Source organism: Mus pahari, chromosome 8 (genome assembly GCF_900095145.1).
Source record: "Mus pahari chromosome 8, PAHARI_EIJ_v1.1, whole genome shotgun sequence".
NCBI classification, from domain to species: Eukaryota; Metazoa; Chordata; class Mammalia; order Rodentia; family Muridae; genus Mus; species Mus pahari.
The window spans coordinates 40,504,624-40,527,739 of record NC_034597.1 but is presented as its reverse complement, the minus strand read 5'-3'; the positions used below and the strand labels follow the sequence as shown (position 1 = coordinate 40,527,739).

The 23,116-nt window shown below is 40.6% G+C and overlaps 1 protein-coding gene across 1 annotated transcript in view; it reads left to right on the top strand.

Annotated features, from left to right (window-relative positions):
* Armh4 (armadillo like helical domain containing 4) overlaps positions 1-23,116 on the top strand; it is a 103,294-nt gene that overhangs the window by 69,446 nt on the left and 10,732 nt on the right. The window lies entirely within an intron of this gene.

The following is a 23,116-nucleotide window of genomic DNA, read 5'->3' as shown; positions in this document are numbered from 1 at the left end:
CTTGGAAAACCATGCCACTCATGAAAGAACACAATCATGCAATGCTGATTCATCTGTGATTAAGTCCACCACCTCTCCTTGATGCAGCATGATGTTTTCAGAAAGGAAGAAAGTGTAAGTTAGGAAAGTTCACAGAGATGCTCAGCTGGTGACAACATCAAAGATGTGATTGTCTTTGAGAATGGAAACTTGAGTTCTTTTTTGTTATAACTCTTAGAGCGAATCTAAAGTCACTGCCACATCTCTTGGGAAAAATACTCTGGAATAACATATATCAATTCCCTTCTGCAGCATGCTCTGGCAGCTAAATTGGTAGCTTGACTGTCTTTCTCCTCATCACATTCTGGGTTGTGACAGTTTTCCCTCTTCTGCCTAGGGACTGTTTCCAGGGTCTACCTTACTCTGCTTCATTCCTAAGCATGTCCCCCAACCTCCTCTCCCCCTCCCCTTGTTTCTGTTTTCTTTTTGTTTTATTTTGAGTCCCACACAATAGCCCAACCTAGACTTGATCTCATTATGTAGCCCAGGCTAGCCTTGAACTCGTGGTGTTCCTCCCTCTCCAGCTTCATGAGTGCTGGGATTTTAAATGTGTAGTGCCATCCTCAGCCCTTGGGTTCTGTTCTCTTGACATCTATGCATATCCTCTCACTCACCTAGCCTTTCTGTGTGCTTCCCTGAGAGATTTACCTGGCTTTTGTCATGTCACCTTGGGTCCCTAAAGTCATTACCCCAATCTACCCAAGGTCCCAGTTACTGCATCTTATGCCACCTTAGTTCTTTTGCTTCAGGGTCCAATTTAGCAGCTGAACTAAAAAAGATTACACATTAATCTTAGAAGGCAAATAGCTCATGTGGGAAGTCTGTGCAGTTCAGGATGAAGCGCTCAGGCTCTGAGTCAGGCAGTCTCGGGGCTTACATTCTAGCTCTGGACAACGCAAGGTGTGTGATCTTGAACAAATCAGTTAACCACTGTTGCTCCAGTGCTTATATTATCACATGGATATAATGGTCGGGCCTACCTATGCTATGTAAAGAATAATTAAATCCATTAAGGTGAAGTCCTTAGATCATTATATTTGCAGCAAGTGCCGAGCATAGCACCATGTATTGACTATTACTAATATATTAAAACCCACATTCTGAAGTCTGCTGGAGAACAAATGGATAGATATGATTCATGCTCATCTAAGGGGACACGCGCCATGAGAAATTTTAATCTCGAGATGTGCTCTCATTTAGATGAACATGTGAACACATCAGAGTCAGCATTTTTTTAAAACTTAATATTTGACTGACTCATTGGTGTCTGAGCAAGGGTTGGTATGAGAAAGCCTGCTCTCCTTGTGCTCTTCACTTCTCAGTGTGCTCACTATTAGATTCCTATAATGCAGTGAAATCTGGGTCTTGAGGCTTCGAGAGAAGGATGAAAGAGAGAGAAGTTCCCTCCAGCCTTGTGTTCTATGCTTCCCATATTGCCAAAGAGCAATTCCAAACAGCCAAGGAAGCTGCCATAGTGACTGGCCAGGGCCACTAATTTTAGACTTTATCTTCATTCTACTAAGTCCACAAAAATGGCCTATTTTTATTGTTATGTGGAAGGGCTTTGAGGATTAGCGTTTTTTTTATCTCAACTTCTGGATGTATTAAAATAACATTATAATAAAAATAATTTTTTAAATCGAGGGAAAATTATGTAGAGAAATGGATTTGTTCATTGTAACATATGATTTTTCCCTTAGGTCCTAATTTTCTGAGACTTCCTCACTTTAGGATAAATACTCTAATATAATGCTTAAGCTTGGAGCAAAGATTTTTATCTTTTTTCATTACTTCAAAATGTGTTTCCATGATATTTGGATCTCTAAACTGTGCATGAGAATGTACTTCATCTACCATACAATGGATATTTCTTTAAAGATTTACAGGTTTATGATATTTGCATGAATGAACTCATACATGAAATTAAGATGAAGATAATGCCTTGTTGGTGAGTAGTTGAGTTTTTGTTCAGGATGTATATTCTGAAGTGTGTAAAATGCTAGCATTCTGTAGATGATTTAAGAAAAGAATGGAAATCTAATTTATTCCTTGTGGTAGAGTGGAGTATTAAGGCACAACAGGACCAGACAAGGAGCCTGAGGAAAAGGAGGTCAACCAACAGGGTCAAAGTGGGATCCAGCTCAAGGGGAGGTCCCATAGCCTGACACTATTACTGAGGCTATGGAATGCTCACAAAAAGGGATCTTTAATGACTACCCTCTGAAAGACCCAACAAGCAGCTGAAGGAGTCAGGTGCAGATATTTGCACCCAACCAATGGACAGAAGCAGCTGGCCCCTGTTGTTGAATTAGGGAAGGCTGGAAGAAGCTGAGAAGGGCAATCCCGTAGGAGGACCACAGTCTTAATTAATTTGGACCCCCAAGATCTTTCAAACACTAGACCACCAAACAGACAGCATACACCAGCTGATATGAGGCCCCCAACACACGTCCAGGTCTGTGTTCATTCAGAGATGATGCACCTAACCCTCAAGAGACTGGAGGTCCCAGAGAGTTTAGAGGTCAAGTGAGGTGGTGGTGGGGGCATCCACATGGAAATGGGTTGGGGTGGGAAGGAGGTGTGGGATGTGGAGCAGTCGGAGGGTGGATGTGGAGGAGCAGGGAATGGAATATGGAGTGTAAAAAATGAATTACAAATAAAATTAAATTTTAAAAAATAAAAATTAAATTTAAAAAAATAATAATAATTTGTTGTGTCCATGAGAATTTTTATCTTGTAAAAAGAATTTGTCTGTATATTTCTCAAATTTAAGAAAGAATGAATTAGATCTACCACCATGAAGGTCGAGCTGTGCAGTTTCAGCGGGTACAAGATCTACCCGGGACATGGGCGGCACTATGCCAGGACCAACGGGAAGGTTTTCCAGTTTCTTAATGCAAAATGTGACTCCGAATTCCTTTCTAAAAGGAATCCTTGGCAGATAAACTGGACTGTCCTCTACAGAAGAAAACACAAGAAAGGACAGTCAGTCAGAAGAAATCCAAAAGAAAAGAACCTGCCGTGCAGTCAAATTCCAACGAGCCATCGCTGGTGCATCTCTTGCTGATATAATGGCCAAGAGGAATCAGAAAGCAGAAGTTAGGAAAGCCCAGAGAGAGCAGGCTACAAGGGCTGCCAAGGAAGCAAATAAACAGATTCTGAAAACCAGTTCCATGGGGCATTGTTAAAGCTACAGCCCCCTGGGTTGTAGCTCAGAGTTGCTGAGTGTAGCCTGCACATCTGTATTTTTGCCAAGTTGCTCAAGTGATGCAGTTAAGTTTGTTTGCCATGTTCTTTCTCATCTTCACCTTCAAAATTGAGATAATGGTACATGTCCATTTCCTACTGTCCAAAGGAGTGATGAGAATTAATAAGACAATTTACATAAATGATCTTGGAGGATAATCACAATTTCTGTGTAATTGTCAAGGGCAGAATTGAAGTAGACTCACTCAACATATGGATTGCTCCCTAGACATGAGAGATAATTCAGCATTGGAGTGGGACAGCGAGGGTATTCTACAGCTGTAACCAGGCTGCCCTGGAACTTGATATGTACCAGAAGATGACCTTGATTCTCCTGATATTCTGCCTCTACACTCTAAACGTGTGCCACTGGGATTGACTTCCCATCTCATTTCTGAGATATTCAAATTAATCCGTTCTACCATGTTTCTTTTTCACTGAGAAAAACAAGCTATTTCTCAACACAGAATAGGTTATTTCCTAAAAGCTGGCTTGAACTGCAAAGAGCACACCAGTTAGACATGTGGTGGTTATGGTGGTTTGAGGCCTGGCCTATAAAAAGGAACAGTCTTAGGAGGTGTGACATTGTTAGGGTGTGTGCCCAGTGCAGACGAGAGCCTCCTCCTGAACTCCCAGCCCCTCCTCCAACACCATATCTGCCTGCATGCTGCCATGCTTCCTGCCATGATGGTAATCTATGAATTTGTAAGCCCACCCCAATGAAATGTTTTTGTTTTATAAGAGCTACCTTGGTCATGGTGTTTCTTCACAGCAATAAAACCCTAACTACAACTACAGTAGATCATGGAGTACCATATGTATCCTATTGGTCCTTATGCTACTTTATCTTGTTGTTATGTCCGGAATCATCCGAGTTATGAGAGGAGTGTGGGGAAGGGAAATACTCCCTGACGCCCTGATGTTCACAGCCTTTTTTTTTTTTTTTTTTTTTTGCTGTTAGAGTTAGGATTCTCTTATTCTCTTTTTTTTTTTTTTTTTTTTTAGCTTCCCACTTGTGATGGGCCCCATTTTCTCCATCATCTCTGCAATGCTGCCATAGCTCTAGTTTCTCCATCATGCTTTACAAGTCTGCGTGCGTTTACTGATTAATGATCCATAGCATTGCGACTAAGGGGTTCTTAGAAATGAGTTAAATATTGGATGTAGTTTGGATCCCAGTGTCATCTGTTTTGTTTCGGTACAGGGTTCAACCCAATTCTTTTTGTCCCAGGCTCTGAGTGAGCCATACTTATCTGTTCTAGGAGGCTAGTTTATGGACCTTCTTTTAGATAAAAAGGAATCAATGGGAAAGATTTTTTACTTACAAAAATTCTTATTTTTACTTACAAAAATGTCAATCCAGGTGTGCAGATACATTCCTGAGGTTCTATCTGCTGGGGAGGTTGGCGGGAGAAGGGTTGCCTGAGTTTTGGGCTCAAATTTATTATTAAAAGGAAAGAAACAACTTCTCTATACGTTGTTTTTAAAACCAGGCATTAAACTTTCACAAAGTGTTGTAAATGCAACATATCTGCATATCTGATTATCTTCAGAATAATTAGATCTGAATAACTCAGGCAAGTAAGTCTTTCACTTTTTTGTTTATTTTAGTTAAAAGTGAATTGGTTCTCTGGAAGCTGGGATGTGTTTCTTCCTAGAAAAGATTATTGTGAGGCAGCACCTTGAAAAAAAAAGGAGAGTGCCCCCTACTGGAGCAGAGGTCCCATGTTTGCAAAAGTGTCAGCTCCAGCCCAGGTCACAGTATCAAGGGCTTTTCTCTCACTTGAAAAAACTAGTGCCATACTACAGAAAAGGGTTCCAGGACAAGCCAGAATGAAGCAGAGTTAGAGAGATTATTAGTATTTAGACAGAGGAAAAAGGCAGAGCACTGAGACATGGGTGGTGGTGAGGGAGGCGGGGTTAGGTGTTTTTACAATGCCACTGTGGCTTTATGTGTTGTGTGGTTCATAGAGTGTGGTGTGGTAGATTTAAAAGAAAAAAACTTAAATTTTAAGTGTAGTTCACAAATTAAGTAAATTACGGGACCTGGTTTTCCTCAAAGAATTTTCTTTTGGAAATGAAATGATAGGTTATCTTATGAGTCACTTTCTGTTTTGATTTAGGGATGAGAGTGCTGCTTGTGGTGTGGGAGTTTCCAGATTCTTGGCATGTTATTCAAGAATCCAATAAAGGGGCACACAGACTAATGTAGCAAGACTACTTCACCCAAAGCACAGGGTAATACAGGCCAGAAAGAAGATGCTGTCCTGAAGGACAGCAGGCTGCAGGAGCCAGGATGCTCCAGAACCCTGATTGGCTATTATGTATGTATGTGAATGGTTCCCTGTGTTGATTGACAGTTTTAAAGATGTGTAACTTGTTCTCTACTGTGCATAGCCTTTCCATAATGCATCCAATTCTCAATGTACGCATACCCAGTTATGTGTAGGCATGAGATTCTTAATAGGAAATTTCCCCCTCCAAGTTTCCTTGGAAAGCACATTTTCCTCATTTTATGTGCAGCAAAACTAGTTCAGACTGGAGCAGCTCCCTTAGCCTTCTAGCCAGATAGATGTGAATTTAATTAAATAGAAAGTTGATGATCTCTATAGAGAGAAAAAAATGTATTCTATTGTTCAGGGAGGGGTGTGCATGCAGCCTGTTGCAGATGGGTATCCAGTTGTTAACAGGTTGCTAGGTACGCAGCTCAGAGAGAGGTCTGTGTGCGTCTAGTTCATTCAGGTAAAGGTCTTAAGTCTGTCAAGTGTATTATTAGAAGAGAAAGCTATAAATAGCCCAAGGCAAGTGGAATCCTAGGTGGCCAAACTATCCCAATGTTTTCCACTCTCAGGAGGAGAAATAGCATGGTAAAAGTCAAGACTACAAACATTCTAGCCCTGAGTTAACATGGTTCACTTGTTTTAACATCTTTGTTTTCAGTGTTTTTAGAAAAACCACAAGTTATCTCTATAGTCAATTTTGGCTCGACCAGTAGTGTTGGATTTTCTTGACTCTCGGCCAGAAACAAAAGCAAACTATATATCTCTCCCTTCTCATGCTCCCCTTCCCCCCAAAATCTATCTAAGCTACCTCAAAAGAAAGACCAGAAAGAAGTGAACAGAGGTGTATCAGACTAAACTAAAGCATCAACTAAGAATTTCCCAGGGAGCCATGCTACTCATTTGGAATACATAAAGCATTATGATGGTGACCCATTCCATAGTAAGCTATGAACTTATTAACAGAGGTTAAGGCAAAGGAAATGCCAAAAGACAAAAAGGATGAGGACTCCATTAGGTATTTTTCAAATAGTACTCTGTGGCCATGGTGATTAATAACAATAGTGGCCTCCATTCAAAGTTAACTGGGCAGTTTCTGGGCTGATGGCCTTGTAGAAGTACTTAATGTATGAGATTATAGCTGCCTCCTTGGAAGCCTGTAGCTCTGGTAAAGCCATATGCTTAGTTACCATCAGACAATCTTTATTGGAAGAACTGTTTCTTGATGACTCCATTTTGGTTATGACAACTTTCATCCTTCTTTCTGAGTGGAAGAGGAATTGGTATTTCAGTTCAGAGACTGTTTTCATGTGTTTGACTGTGAGTTCTTGAGCCAATGCTTATGAGAAGACTCTTCTGCTGGCTGGAATGGACTTGCACTAGATCGTTCCATTTTGTCATTGTCTGAGAGGCATCCAGGGAGGCATCAGTATTGCACAGAGGTGATGACCCCGGGATCTGTGAGGGGAAGTAGTAAGGGTGAAAATGGAGACAGAAGGTAGAGTGCGTGAGAAGTTGTGAGTTAGGCTTTGCTCACAGAAGAGCTCAAATCACATAGGGTTGTGTGAGACAAGAAGTAACATAGACTTTGGCTTAAGGGCAACAAGCTTTGAAGGGATTTTAAGCAGAAGGTAATTATATCAAATTGCCTTGGGGAAAGATGGTTTGAAGGAAATGAGAATGTATCTGTAGTACAAGGGAAGGCTGATTGCAGCCTGGTTAGGAAGCAAGTATGACAGAAATCAATGCCAGGAAAGGCTGCTCAGGATATATTTTTCAATGCCCGTTAGGGATTACTTTTTTTCTGTGAACAACTAGGTCTTGAATTTCAGTGTATTAACTTACAATGGTTTGCATTAAAAATTTGGAAGAGGCCAAGTGTGATGACACACACCTTTTATCCCAGCACTTGGAAGATGGAGGCAGTTGGGTCTCTCTGAGTTGAAGGCCAACCTGGTCAACACAATGAGATCTGGGCCAATCAGCACTACATAGAAAAACTCTGACTTCAATATAATAGCAACAATAATAAGTAATAATAATGATAATAATAACAGTTGGGAGCATCTTTCTGAGAGTTAGGATGTTCCCAAGGGTAGAATTCCTCACTGAAGTCTATTCCAAAAGTCTCTGTATTAAATATAAACACATAAATCTTGGAAAACTTCCCTGAACACTGTCTCACAGGAGAAGTATCTGTTATTTGTTTAGCTTCTTAATGCATATTTGTAACTTGCCACATTGTTAATAGCCTTTAGACTTCTATGTTATGAAAAAATAGTTATTATTAATAATGTAGATAGTTATATTGCCAATTAAATGAAAGGTTTCTATCTGCTCCATCTTAAAAGGATTCGGGATTTGTTTGCAACAAGGTAAAAACAGATCTTTTTTGGCACATGGGTGACTGACTTTAGGACCATTCACAGCTGGACAACTCATAAATGTATGTGGAAATGAATTTCAGGGACAATCAGATTTTATTTCTAGTGCCTAATCCATGCTCAGAGATTTGGGATTTAATTATGTCTGCTTTAAAATAAATGAGAAAGAGAATTCAATTTCTTTTGAACCTAACTGCAGTGTTAATTTCGACTCATAGATGTATAAGGCTTTATAATATTTTCTAACACACTACTTGGTACTGTTAGAGTCTCAGTAAATATTGGCTACATTGTAGACCTCTGCTAATTGTATTGAAGTATATCAAATTATAAACCTAACTCAATTTCTGAATAAATACCCCCCCAATGAATTGAAAGCAGGGACATGAGGAGATATTTGATTATGATAGCATGGTAGATACTGTATGTATTTTAAAAATAGAAAAGAAGATCCAGGCATATAGCATTGTTAGCTCACTCTTCACTGCCTTTTTCCTGGAATTGACTCTTGATGGCACTTGTAACTCCAGAGAAACGACTCAAATAGGGGATCCTTTCAGGAAGAGGACCTCTGCACCCTAGACCCACTGAACTGTCTGGCATTTGTCCTGGGAGAGGACAGAAGGTACCTGGGAACTGAGGCAGGATGCGTTGAGCTGGTGTTCATGGGATATGTGTTGTGTTCTCTCCCTCTTGGTGGCACCTGCTTGGCACGCAGAGTGCTACAGCTCAGTCTTTACTTCATTTCTCAACACTTTCACGCTCTCTTTCACTTACAACAATAATTTCTAGGTTCACCTAGAGTGTGACCTGTAAATACAGTGCATTTTTATGTCTGGATAAGATGTCAATCCATCTCATCTGTTAGTTGATAAACATTTGAGTTGTTTCTTTATTGGGATATTTGAATGGCTGGGGTTAATATTTATGGTGAAGCACTTGTTGAAGGACATGTTCTCGTCACTGTTAGGTATATACCTATAACAGTGAATTATAAGTTATGTGATCGTTTTATAATCAGTTTTTTGGGAGCAAGCAGGTTGTTCTCTATGTCTTCAGCAACAGTTGTCATTTTCTTTTGTTTTTAAACAGGGCTCCTTGTTTCAGCTGGTTATGAAGTAGCATCTCACTTTGGCTTTGATTTGCTTTCTTCTGATAACTAATGACACTCAGCTTATTTTATATGCTTGCTGGATGTTTGTATGAATGCTACTAGATGAAGGGTTGGGTCTTGAAAATATTATGCTGAGCAGAAGGAGACAGACAAGAGTGTGGTTTACTTTTTAAGACCATTCATAGGCCATGTTCTGAGTGTGTAACAGTCAGAAAGCAGTTTAGGAGGTCCTGGGGACGGTACAGAGAAGGGCTCTTAGGGAAAGATGTGCTAAAAGTATTTTGGAATCATTAGAGGTAGTGTTTGCATAACATTGTAAATGTGTTGACTGTTGTTTAAGTGGCACTTTAAAACTCATTATTGTTTACAAGAATGTTATCTTAGTAGAAATGTACCTAGTTTGAAGTCAAACCTGAATCTCCAGTTTCTGTAGTAGGGTGGGCTGAGTGAGTAACTGGATTCTCATCTCTGCTAGTCATAGAGAAATACTGCATAAGTCATGTTTTCAAAGCATATTGATCTTAATATGCATATATGATCTTGACAAGAAATCTCGTTTCGAAAAGAAGCAATGTTCGTGCAAAGAAGAAGACAGGCATAGTACTATAAAAGTCCACATTCTGGACATGTAAGAGTCAGGAGGCAGCATAGTAGGTCCTTGGGATGGCACAGAGAGGGTGCAGAGATGGTTCAAGCAATCTCACTAGCAAGTGATGCCTGGTGGACTTCGGGGGACAGTCAACCAAATACAGCAACTGGATTGAAGAGGAGAGTTTAAAACAGCACATGATCAAGAGGCATGACCTTGGGCTGGTGTAGGGCATGGAGCAGAGCTGGAGCTTCTGAGAACAGAAAATGTTCTGGGGAAAGGCTGATACCTCCCCCTTCCAGGGAAAGAGTCCCGAGATGCACCACACCCCCCCATACAGAGGCCTGAGAAACAGCACAGGAACATCTCTCTTTCTGAATTCAAGTAATGAAATTGGGAATTCCAGGCTTGACTTCATGATGCAAGAAATATCCAGCTAGGAAAGGAGTTGAGGACCACGTGTCCAAGGAAAGTGAGGGTCCTGGTTCTGATGTGCACAGAACAGGCAAATGAGAAACTCATCATTTATTTATGCTTCTGCAATTCAAGTTCCCTGGGGAGAAACCAACCTCCATTGAAGAAATAAAGGAACTAAATGATCCAGCAGGAGGGACAATGAACATAGGAAGCACCCAGCACTGAGTCTGATGCTCGTGCTCATGTTTCTTTTAGGGGGCAGTCAACTTCCACCCTTGAGTATATTTACTGTGATGCTCAAGTGATCTTTGTTTTAACGTAGAAAAAGCTGCACATGTTTAAGGTCCACAACTTGATGAGTTTGGGGATAAGTGTCCGTCTATGACACCAAGATCATGAACAAGTCTGTCACCTCCCAAAGTTTCCGCCTGTCCCCTTCATCATTATCATTATTGTTTTCTGTTAAGAACTCATTTTGTTTGTTTGTTTGTTTTGTTTTTTGGTTTTTGTTTGTTTGTTTGTTTGTTTCAAGACAGGGTTTCTCTGTGTAGNCCTGGCTGTCCTGGAACTCACGTTGTAGACCAGGGTGGCCTCGAACTCAGAAATCTGCCTGCCTCTGCCTCCCGAGTGCTGGGATAAAAGGCATGCACCACCACGCCGGGCTTTCTGTTAAGAACTCTTAACAGAAGAGATATTTTCTTTTTTATTTTACTGGGTATTTTCTTTATTCACATTTCAAATGTTATCCCCTTTCCAGGTCTCCCCTCCAGAACCCCCTACCCCATGCCCCTTCCCCATGCCTCTCCACCACCCACCTACTCCCGCCTTCCCACTCTGGCATTCCCCTACACTGGGGCATTGAACCCCCTCAGGCCCAAGTGCTGCTTCTCCCACTTATGTCCATCAAGGCCACCATCTGCCACACATGTGGCTGGAGCCATGGGTCCTGTTGCAGGATTTTCCCTGTCCAATCACATTAGGGCAGTGGGAGGCCTGTGATTGGACAAGGAAAAAGGAGACAGAGTTAAGAGTTGCAGAGACAGAGAGCAAAGTCTTGGGATAGGAGAAGAAAGATGACTGCTGACATGTACCTGCCTGGCATTTTCCAGCCACAAGTAGCTATGATTTTACAATATTAGAAATATTGGGATAAAGCTTTTATCATTATCAATTGGCTCTGAAATTATTGTATTGGCATCTTGTAGATTGTGATATTATTGATACATAAATTTGATTGGTTAACTAAGCTTTGAGAGTCTTGATTCTACTGGGTTACTGGGTCTTGTGATATAAAACTGCGAGGATGGCAGACCTATTTGGTTACTGGAGTGTGGGATTGCTGGTTACAGGGGATTATAGCAGAGAGGGAACTAGTGACTTGTGGGACAAGCAAGCCAGGTGCTGCTGAGGCTAGCTCCAGAGAGTTGGTGGCAGTGGCAGGAGCATGGGAGCGTGGCCTGGCCCCTAGAAGAGTTGGCAGGTTCGTTTTTTAATATTTCCTGCAACTCCAGGTGTACTCTCAAGTTGGTGGTCCAGTCCCCGGAGTTCTGGGGAGGGGGGTTCTGGCCAGTTGACACTGTTCCTCCCCCCATGGGGCTGCAAACCCCCTCAGCTCTTTCAGTCCCTTCTCTAACTCTTCAATCAGGGACCCTGCACTCAGTCCAATAGTTGGCTTTGAGCATCCACCACTGTATTTGTCAGGCTCTTACAGAGCCTCTCAGGAGACAGTCATATCAGGCTCCAGTCAGCAAGCACGTCCTGGCATCTGCAATAACGTCCTTCTTAATGCATGGGACATATGTCTCCTCAACACATACACAAACATGATGTGCAACCATGTCTGTGGGTATGTCAGATTATAATGATCATTTCACAGTACATATGAATGCTGACCAATCAAATTGTACAGGTTAACAAAAGGCTTTTCCATGTAGCCAATTTTACAAATGAGGCTTCAGGTACTGGACTGTGGCGTACTTCATGTGCGGAAGATCTCCAGACTTACTTATCTTACAGTACTCTAAGTTTCTCCCATTGAACCATCAATGCACAGACGTTCTTGAGCAAATATTTGCCTTAATTTCTGTTGGGAGTACAACCTGACATTGCTTAGTACAGAGGAGACAGAAGCCTTATGAATGGCTATGTGGGACTTTAGGAAAACAAACCCTGAAGCAACCTGTAAACCCACTTTGGCACTCATTCAGCGCTCTGCTGCTAATTGATTTCACCTGTTGGTGAAGCAACAGGAAAGTGGGAGCTTCATATGAATAAGTAAAATCCTGTCCAGCGCTCTAGATGAAAGTCAGTGGTGAATGAGGTCTCCAGAAAGTGCCCTGTTCACCTCAGTCCCTGGGTCCAGACTGGCTTTTGTCAGTGAAACCTGGAATTTGTATGAAGAAGAGGGGTGTTGTGTGGCCCTCTTATCATAAAGCTCTACCACTTTACATAGCAACTGAGCATGAGGAAGACCTGTGCTCATCATCAGCAGGGCCGATGGGGGTTTACTCCAGCTAAAGCTGCAGCATGTGTGGGAATGGTGAATTTCACAACATTGACTCTGTTATGCAGTACATATGACCTTGCCTCCTGTGGACTTTTGGAAACAGAAAACTTTCTATTTAAAACAGCAGGTTCTAGCATCCCACTTATTGGGTGTATATCTAAAGGAAATGAAAACAGCATATCAGCAGATATCCAACTCCTATGTTTGCCATGGCACTATTCATGCCAGTGAGTACTTGAGGACACTGGGATACCCATCAATGCCACTGAATAAAAATCATGACTGTGCAGAGTAGAAGGTTACTTGGCCTTAAAGGAAGAAATCCTTTAGTTTGTGGCAACTTGGATGGATCTAAAGGTATTTATAATTCAATGAGATAAGCCAGGGCCAGAAGGACATGTGAGGAATCTAGAAATAAACTCAGAGGAGCAGAGCATGGAATGTTGCTTACCAGAGTCTAGAAAGCATAGGAAAAAGAGAGATGAGAGAGATAAGAGGACAGACAACAAATTTTCTTACAGAAGAAAAATAAGGTCTAGTGTCACCAGCACAGTAGGACAGAAAAATTATACATTTAAATATGTGTGTGTGTGTGTGTGTGTGTGACAACACAATTGCTACGAATTTACTATATATTTGTCAAAAGTTTAGAAGAGTTCTAAGCTTCCCAACACAAAGCCATAAGTATTGAAGGAGTGGAAAATGGTAATCACCATGACTTGAACATCATGCATTGTCCGTCAATATCAAATAGCTATGCCCTTCCCCACCGTTGCACACAATCATTGCACGCCCATAAAAGTAAAGAAATAAAAACGTGAAGGATAGTTTCTGTTTTTAAGCACTGGACTGGAGAGAGAACAGGTAATTAAAATGTGAGAAGAAACCTTAGAGAGGCAAGAAGTTCTGAGCCCTGAGTGTGGCCTCGGTGATGCTGAATGAAGGATCTGGAATCTCAGTGGTCAGTCGTGTTTCAGGAGCCACAGTCAGAAAGCAGTGATGCTTCATCACTTAGTTGTGGAGGATGAACATGGATCAATTGTTTTCTTCTCTCATAAATGGTCAGAAGTAAGGTCGATACCTACATTAGGTTAGGGGCATCTCCTTTATTTGGGTGCCATATATTTCTATATGTTTGAAGCTTATGACTACTTTCTCATCATAGAAGTTGTGACAATATAATATATAATTTTTCAGTATCAGCACAGTTATTATCTGACCCTGGCAGAAACTAAGTTGATCTTTAAGCCAATCTTCTGCAATCTTCTTGTGCTCAGTAAATAAAGATATTTTTTAATGTTACTTGAAAGTCAAGATTAGGTTATCTGGCCTCTCTGGGCCCTTCTCTGTAAATATCAGTTCAGAGCCTTCAGAATTAATTGCTTCCTGAACACACGGTTACTCCTCACTTAGCCCTGTGCAAAGAAGTAGGTCATCCTGCTTATTGGAATCTTGCTGTTCTGTAATTATATGAAGAGCAGATGATTATAGATGGGGTTTACATGACCTTAAAGCAGGTAAACTTAGGATCTCTACAAGCCAAATTCACAAAAACTTGATGACTTTTTTTTCTTTTATAAACACACATTTAATACTTAAAATGTGGTAAATTTTCTCCTTCTTAAGAGAGTGGTATGTAACTTGAGAAAAAGCTTGGTTTCTCAAGTGAGAACGACACTTAGGACTAAGCAACAAGTGGAAGAACAAACTGCTTTTCGTTTATTTTTTGACAGAGTAGAAACACTCTGAAATTTACGTGTACATACTTTAATAAAACAAAGGGGTGTGTATGATCTTTTTTTAAATTTTGGTCAAATATATACTTCTCTTTCTCTTGATTTAAGTAAAAAAATTAAGTCTTGTTATTGAAAGATTGCTGATAAATATTTCATTAAAGAGGCTACATTGATGATCCTTTCAAGATGGAATGTGAGTAAAATGGACCCTTCTGTGAAGTATGCTTGTGTAGAAAAGGTATATTTTACAAATCCAGACCTTCTGAAACTTTTCAGGTAGAATTTCCTTTAGATGAAGGAAGATGCCTCTGCCCCGAGCTTGGTCAGTTTGCCCCAACTCACATTCTATCTCCCTGTGCTCACATTAATACTTTCATTATACTAAACCAAGTGGGTAAAATTGATGTGGCAAAAGGTCAACCTATCTTGATGACAGAGGAATTTGAGTACTGTCTAGTTAGAGTTCTCCCTGAGAGCAGTCATAGGGATGGGAACTGTATTGAGAAAGTAACCGAGTGGATTTCTCTGGGCTTCTTGCTGCTAAGGATTCTCTGAGAATCTGCATATAACATGGAAAGGGAAGCTGAGGAAGTCACTTGGCAGGGTAGACAGAACAGTAGCTGCCTTAAAGACACCATCCCATCCACCAGATGCCTGGAGCCTGACTTTTGCCTCTTGTGGCAAAGGAGACAGCAGATAAGATTGAGTTACATTGGGAAGATTTTCACAAGATCGTAATAAAGATAGGGTGAGGGCCAAAGAGAGAAGAAATTGACATTGGGGCAAGCAGGAGGTTATGACACTCACATTTGAACTGGTAGGCGTAGTGAGGCCTGATGCAGGTGGGCCTAGTGAGGCCTGATGCAGGTGGGCCTAGTGAGGCCTGATGCAGGTGGGCCTAGTGAGGCCTGATGCAGGTGGACCTAGTGAGGTCTGATGCAGGTGGGCCTAGTGAGGCCTGATGCAGGTGGGCCTATCCAGACAATGAAGGATGAAAGTGCTGAGTTCTAGAGAATTCCTCCTGATAGGCAGCCTAAGGGCTGGTAATTTGGGTATGTGTACCTTTAAAGTGAAATTACGGGCTTCTTTTGGGTCTCAAGTCTCCAGGCCTTTGGTCTGAAACTGTACAAGTGACTACCATGGCTCCCAGGTCTTTGGGTTGGGCCAGTAAGCAATCCACTACTGTGCTTGGTTCTCAGTATCTATAATCTTGTGAGCCAATTCCTTTTGAGCACACACATTCCACCCCCACCCCCGAGTCTCCCTCCATCCTCCCTGTTCCTCTCTTCTTTTCCCTCTCTCTTTCTCTGGCTTTGCTTTTCTGGATAATATTTACTCATATACTTTGCACTCTAGCATAATCGTAACATTTTTTGATTATTTTTTAATTAGTTATTTTCTTTATTTACATTTCAAATGCTATTCCCTTTCCTTGTTTCCCCTCCAAAAACCTTCCTGTCCCATCCCCCCTCCTCCTGCTCACTAACTTACCCACTCCCAATTCCCTGTCCTGGCATTTCCCTACACTGGAGCATAGAGCCTTCACAAGACCAAGGGCCTCTCCTCTCATTGATGCCCCACAAGGCCATCCTCTGCTACATATGCAGATGGAGCCATGAGTCCCTCCATGTGTACTCTTTGGTTGGTGATTTAGTCCCTGGGAGCTCTAGGGGTACTGAGTGGTACATATTGTTGTTCCTCCTATGGGGCTGCAAACACCTTCAGCATCTTAGGTCCTTTATCTAGCTCTTCCACTGGGGACCCTGTGCTCAGTCCAATAGATGGTTGTGAGCATCCAGTTCTGTATTTTTAGACACTTGCAGAGCCTCTCAGAAAACAGCTATATTAGGCTCCTGTCAGCAATCACTTGATGCATCCACAAAAGTGTCTGGGTTTGGGAACTCTATATGGGATGGTTGCCCAAGAGGGACAATCACTGGATGGCCATTCTGCTCCAAACTTTCTCTCTGTATCTCCTTCCATGGGTATTTTGATCCTCCATTTATGAAGGACCAAAGTATATACACCGTGGTCTTCCTTCTTCTTGAACTTCATGTGGACTGTGGATTGTATCTTGGGTTTTCTGAACTTCGGGGCAAATATTCACTTACCAGAGAGTGCATACCATGTGTGTTCTTTTGTGATTGGGTTACCTCTCTCATGATGATATCCTCCAGATCCATCCATTTGCCAAAGAAATTCATGAATTCATTGTTTTTTAATAGCTGAGTAGTACTCCATTGTGTAAATGTACCACATTTTCTGTACACATTCCTCTGTTGAAGGACATCTGGGTTCTTTCCAGCTACTGGCTATTATAAATAAGGCTGCTATGAACATAGTGGAGCATGTGTCCTCATTACATGTTGGAACATCTTCTGGGTATGTGCCCAGGAGTGCTATAGCTGGGTCCTTGGGTAGTCCAATTTTCTGAGGAACTGCCAGACTGATTTCCAGAGTGGTTGTACCAGCTTGCAATGTCACCAGCAATAGAAGAGTGTTCCTCTTTCTCCACATCCTAGGCAGCATCTGCTGTCACCTGAGTTTTGATTTTAGCCATTCTGACTGGTGTGAGGTGGATTCTCAGGGTTGTTTTGATTTGCATTTCCCTGATGACTAAGGATGTTGAACATTTCTTTAGGTGCTTCTCAGCCATTTAGTATTCCTCAATTGAGAATTCTTTCTTTAGCTCTGTATCCTATTTTTAATAGGATTATTTGGTTCTCTGGAGTCTAACTTCTTGAGTTCTTTGTATATATTGGATATTAGTCCTCTATCGGATGTAGGGTTGGTAAAGATCTTTTCACAGTCTGTTGGTTGCTATTTTGTCCTATTAACAGTGTCCTTTGCCTTACAGAAGCTTTGCAATTTTAGGTCGTCCCATCTATCAATTTTTGATCTTAGAGCATGAGCTATTGGTGTTCTGTTCAGGAAATAGTCCCCTGTGCTGATGCATTGTAGGTTCTTCCCCACTTTTCTTTCTATTAGGTTCAGTATTAGGTTTTATATGGAGGTTCTTGATCCACTTTGACTTGAGCTTTGTACAAGGAGATAAAAATGGGTCGATTTGCATTCTTCTACATGCTAACCACCAGTTGAACCAGCACCATTTGTTGAAAATACTGTCTTTTTTCCACTGGATGGTTTTAGCTCCTTTGTCAAAGATCAAGTGACCATAGGTGTGTGGTTTAATTTCTGGGTCTTCAATTCTATTCCATTGATCTACCTGCCTGTCACTATACCAATACCATGTAGTTTTTAATCACAATTTTACTATGTCTAGTTATGGGTCTTGAATTCCTCATCTTTTCAAGACTTTTATCATGAAGGGGTGTTGGATTATGTCAAATGCTTTCTCAGCATCTAATAAAATGGTCATGTGTTACGGTAACTCTTCTCCCAAATATGCCCCAGCAATGAAAACACAACACAGTTAATATGATTACATGCTGTGCGCCTAGATTGGGCAGATCTACCACTACACTACCATCTTCCACACCTTTGAGACCTCTTAGAACTTAAGGTTTCTCCAGGCCATGTGCTTCTGCTCTGCTTTTCTTCTTGTTCGTCTTCCTCCTTTGCATCCTCTCCCTCTTCCATTTTTCCTTCTTCTTTCCCCCTCCACCTGCTGTTCCATGTTCCCTTTTATCTGCCCAATCATCAGCTCTCCTTTATTTTACAAATTAAGGTGGAAAACAGGTTTACAGGTTTACAGAACACCAAGAAATGAGTGCTGACTCATTTCTTGTTCACAGCCACTCACAGGAGAATGGAATTAATATCAAATATAATTAGCTCCAGGACTATCCACAACAGTCATGTGGTTTTTTTTTTTCCTTTGAATTTGTTTATAAATAGATTACCTTGATGGATTTCTGTATATTGAACCATCCCTGCATTCCTGGAATGAATCCTACTTGATCATGATGGAGAATCATTTTGATATGTTTTTGGATTCAGTTGGGGACAATTTTATTGAGTATTTTGCATTGATATTCATAAGGGAAATTGGTCTAAAGTTCTCTTTCTTTGTTGGGTCTTTGTGTGGTTTAGGTATCAGAGTAATTGTGGCTTCATAGAAAGAATTTGGTAGTGTTCCTTCTGTTTCTATTTTGTGGAATAATTTGAAGAGTATTGGTATTAGGTTTTCTTTGAAGATCTGACAGAACTCTGCATTAAATCTCTTGGTGCTGGGCTTTTATTGGTTGGGAGACTATTAATGACTGCTTCTATTTCTTTAGGGGCAATGGGACTGTTCAGATCATTTTTCTAATCCTGATTTAACTTTGGTACCTGGGATCTGTCTAGAAAATTGTTCATTTCATTCAGATTTTCCAGTTTTGTTGAATATAGGCTTTTGTAGTAGCATCTAATAATGTTTTGGATTTCCTCAGTTTCCATTGTTATGTCTCTCTTTTCATTTCTGATTTTGTTGATTTGGATACTGTCTCTGTGCCCTCTGGTTAGTTTAGCTAAGGATTTATCTATCTTGTTGATTTTCTCAAAGAATATCTTGTTTTCTCCGTGTATGGTAATTGAGAGTTTTGCTGGGTATAGAAACCTGAGCTGGCATTTGTGTTCTCTTATGGTCTGAATGACAGCTGCCCAGGTTCTTCTGGCTTTTATATTCTTTGGCAAGAAGTCTGGTGTAATTCTGATAAGTCTGCCTTTATATGTTACTTGAGCTTTTCCCATCCTGCTTTTAATATTCTTTCTTTATTTTGTGCATTCGGTGTTCTGATTATTATGTGACAGGAGGAATTTCTTTTCTGGTCCAGTCTATTTGGAGTTCTATAGGCTTCTTGTATGTTCATGCACATCTCTTTCTTTAGGTTAGGGAAGTTTTTCTATAATTTTGTTGAAGATATTTACTGGCCCTTTAAGTTGGGAACCTTCACTCTCTTATATTCCTGTTATTCTTAGGTTTGGTCTTCTCATTTTGTCCTGGGTTTCCTGGATGTTTTGAGTTAGGAGCTTTTTGTACTTTGCATTTTCTTTGACTGTTGTGTCAGTGTTTTCTGTGGTATCTTCTATACCTGAGATTCTCGCTATCTCTTGTATTCTGTTGATGATGCTGGCATCTTTGACTCCTGACCTCTTTCCTAGGTTTTCTATCTCCAGAGTTGTCTCCCTTTGTGATTTCTTCATTTCAACTTCCATTTTTAGATCCTGGATGGTTTTGTTCAATTCTTTCATCCCTTTTATTGGGTTTTCCTATAATTCTTAAGGGATTTTTGGTTTTCCTCTTTAAGGGCTTCTAGCTTTTTACCTGCATTCTCCTGTATTTCTTTAAGGGAGTTATTTATGTCCTTCTTAAAGTTCTCTATTAGCATCATGAGATGTGATTTTTAAATCCAAATCTTGCTTTTCTGGTGTGTTGGGGTATCCAGTACTTGCTGTTGTGGGAGAATTGGGTTCTGATGATGCCATGTAGCCTTGGTTTCTGTTGGTAATATTCTTGCATTTGCTTTTGCCATCTGGTTATCTTTGGTGTTATTTGGTCTTGCTGTCTCTGACTTGAGCTTGTCCTTCCTGTTGGCCTGTAAGCCTGTATTAGCACTCCTGGGAGACCAAACCTCCCCAGGCAGGACCTGTGCACACAGAGCTGCAGTACAGCCCCAGGTCCTGGGTGCAGATGGAGGCAGGCAGGATCCCGAACCAGCTGCTCCACCACTCCTGAGGCCTGTGTGCCTTAGACAGTCACCAGAGAGAAAATGGCACTCTCACCTCTGGGTCCTTAACCATTTTCTCAACTTATTTTCTGGAAATGTGGTGGTGATTTCCACAATTTAGTCTTCAGTGTGGATTTCTTCATATCTACATGCTGTCATTTGTATGTAAACTGTTCCTATATGCTATGTGTTTGAACACTTGGTCCCAGCTAGTGTAGTTGTTTTGAGAGGTTGTAGAACTTTTGGGAAATGGAACCTAGCTGAAGGAAATGGGTTAATGGAGGGTGGGTTTTGAGGGGACACACACTGGAGCGCGCGCACATACACACACACACACACACACACACACACACACACACACACACACATCTCCCAGCACTACTTTCTGTCTGATCACTGTTTCCTGATCTGTTGAAAGGTAAGAACCCTCATTCTCCTACTCCTATGACTCCACTATGCATTGCCCACTGTGGCAGCTGTGGCAGACTGTGGCAGACTGTGGCAGACTGTAATCTCTCAACCTGTGACTCAAAATAAATCATCCTCCTCAATTTGATTCTTTAAGCTATCTTGTTACCCATGAGAAAAAGGAACTGATTTACCATTCTTTTCAAATACATTCATTAACATTCTACCTTTCTCCTGGGAACCTGTATGTACTTTTTTTGTATTTTGTGCTGTTAGGATTTTGTGTGTGTGTGTGATAGTCTCCAGACTAAGTGTCCTCAACATTGTTCTCTCTGAGTTTTATGTTTCACTTCAGGATTTCTGCCTTTTGAGTAGTTTTTTTTTTGAGTAGTATTTTTGCCCAAAGGATCATGTGCTACAGTCCTTTAGGACCCACAAAGGAACTAGGGAATATATGGGTAAGATGAAACTATAAACTCTAGTTCAAGCTGTCTGAATGAGAGCTATACAGGAGAGACATGAACACACCCACTCAATATTGACCACTCCGGTTCCCTTCCTTGGAATAGGGGCAAAGATAAACAGGATATCACAGGATATACAGAGGGTAAGAGGCAGAGGCAGAAGGTGACACACGTAAAACAAGAATACAAGGACATCCAAAAGGAGAAGATAAACAAGGAGTCAGGTAACCCCGTCCCCATTTTGAGTATGCCTTATTCTCTAGAACTCATCAAAGCCTTTATATGCACGTGGTGCATATAAAGGATCTAGTACACAGATCCTTTGTTATGGTGGCCCCTTGAACAGCTCTAGAACCAACATCAAACAAGATAAGTTCAACTAGCTCTTGACCTTGTATTATTACTCTGATGTGAAATAAACCTCTTTACTTATCAGCTACCCAGCCTCTGGTATTTTAGCTATAGTATGAGAAAAGGGAACTGATAGTAACAGAAAGTGGATACAGTAAGTGATGTTGAATATGTATCCATTTGCCATTCTCTGTAGAAATGTCTATTTGGGTCTTTTGACCTTTTCCACTCGTTGTTTTGAGATAGGGTCTCACTATGTAAGTCCAACCAGACTCCAATTTACTAAATAGACAGGACTAGTCTTGAACTGATCCACCAGTCTCTCCCTTCTGAGTGCTGGGATTAAAGTATGTGTTACCATTGCTCATTTTTAATTAACATATTTACCCTCTTTTTCTTTTTCTTGTATGTGATTCTCATACAGTTTGGATATTTGCTCCTTACCAGATAAAATATTTTCAAATATTTTACTTTGTTTCATAGACTGTGACTTTGATTCCTGTGAAAACTCAGTTTTGATAGAGAACTCAGTGAGTCAACAGATTGTTTGCACCTTTGTGGACATTTCAAGAATATTAAAATTCTTCCAATCCAGGAAGACAGACAAGTTTCCATTCTTTTAAGTCTTTGACTAATTTTATCCTGTAAAAATGATACCTCATTGGGAAAATCCATTCCTGATTATTATAACCCACTTGTTTTATTTCTATGGTAAATGGGATTGTTTTCCTCTTTTTTTTTTCAGATCATTTGCTGTTACATATCAATACTACAGATTTTCACAAGTTGATTTTGTATCTAGTAATTTTTCTCATTTCAATTATAAGTTCTTCCAGATTTTATATGTGTGTATGGATATATGCAAGTCTGTGCACATGTGTTAGTGTGCCTTTGTATGAGGTTATGTGCATGTGTGTGTGTTTGTGTATGAACACTTGTGCATTTCAGGCTATGTTGGATGTAAATGGCATATTTTGGGAGTTGGCTTTTTATAAGATTATGAATTTTAATTTACAATTTTCTATTTAATTTATTTCCAAATAAATTACCTTTTCTTTTTATTATCCAACTGTACTGTGTAGGACTTCAACTACTATGTTAAACAGAAGTGGCAACATCGGGCATCCTTGTATCCATGATCTTAAGACTCAGACCCTTCAGCTTTTCACCAGGAAGTGTGTCAGCTGTATCTGGCCTTTATTCAAGCCTAGTTTTTGTCTGGATACTTTTATGCCTACTGGAAGGAGACCAGAAGGCTTGTTATATCGTTGTGCTTTTGAATTTTCATTAAACAAAATTTTGAGACACAAACTTGAGTCAATGGGAGTAGCATCTAGCTGTTATCGAAGGAACTGGTGAAGTGGAAAGCCTTCAGCTTCTGTGTTCCTCACAGCCAGCAATTTATCACCAACTTCAAGTTGTAAAGGTTCAGAGAGCTTGGCAGTGTTTTAAAAAAAAATGTGTTTTCCCACTAATTAAGAAGCACTATAAAGTTATATATAACCTGGAAAATCCTAAAACTAAAATACAAAGAATGAAAGAAATACTGTCCTTAATTCTACCTCTTGTTATTTAATTTGGTCTCTATTTTGATGTGCATTTCTCTGGTTACACAGAACATTTTTTTTATTCTGGTGCTGGGGGGAGAGAGCTAGCCCTGAGCCAAGCTCCTAGGCACACAGTCACAGTTCTTTAATAATTATTTGTTTTTAAATAAATTTATTTTGAGGAGCTGGAGCTACAGAAGATTTGGGTTCGAGTCTCAGCACCTGCATGCAGCTTACAACCCTCTGTAGCTCTAGTCCTACGAGACCAGAAACCCCTTTCTGAGCTCCGTGTGGGATCCATTTGGCATACAGATATACAAGCAGGCAGAACACACACACACACACACACACACACACACACACA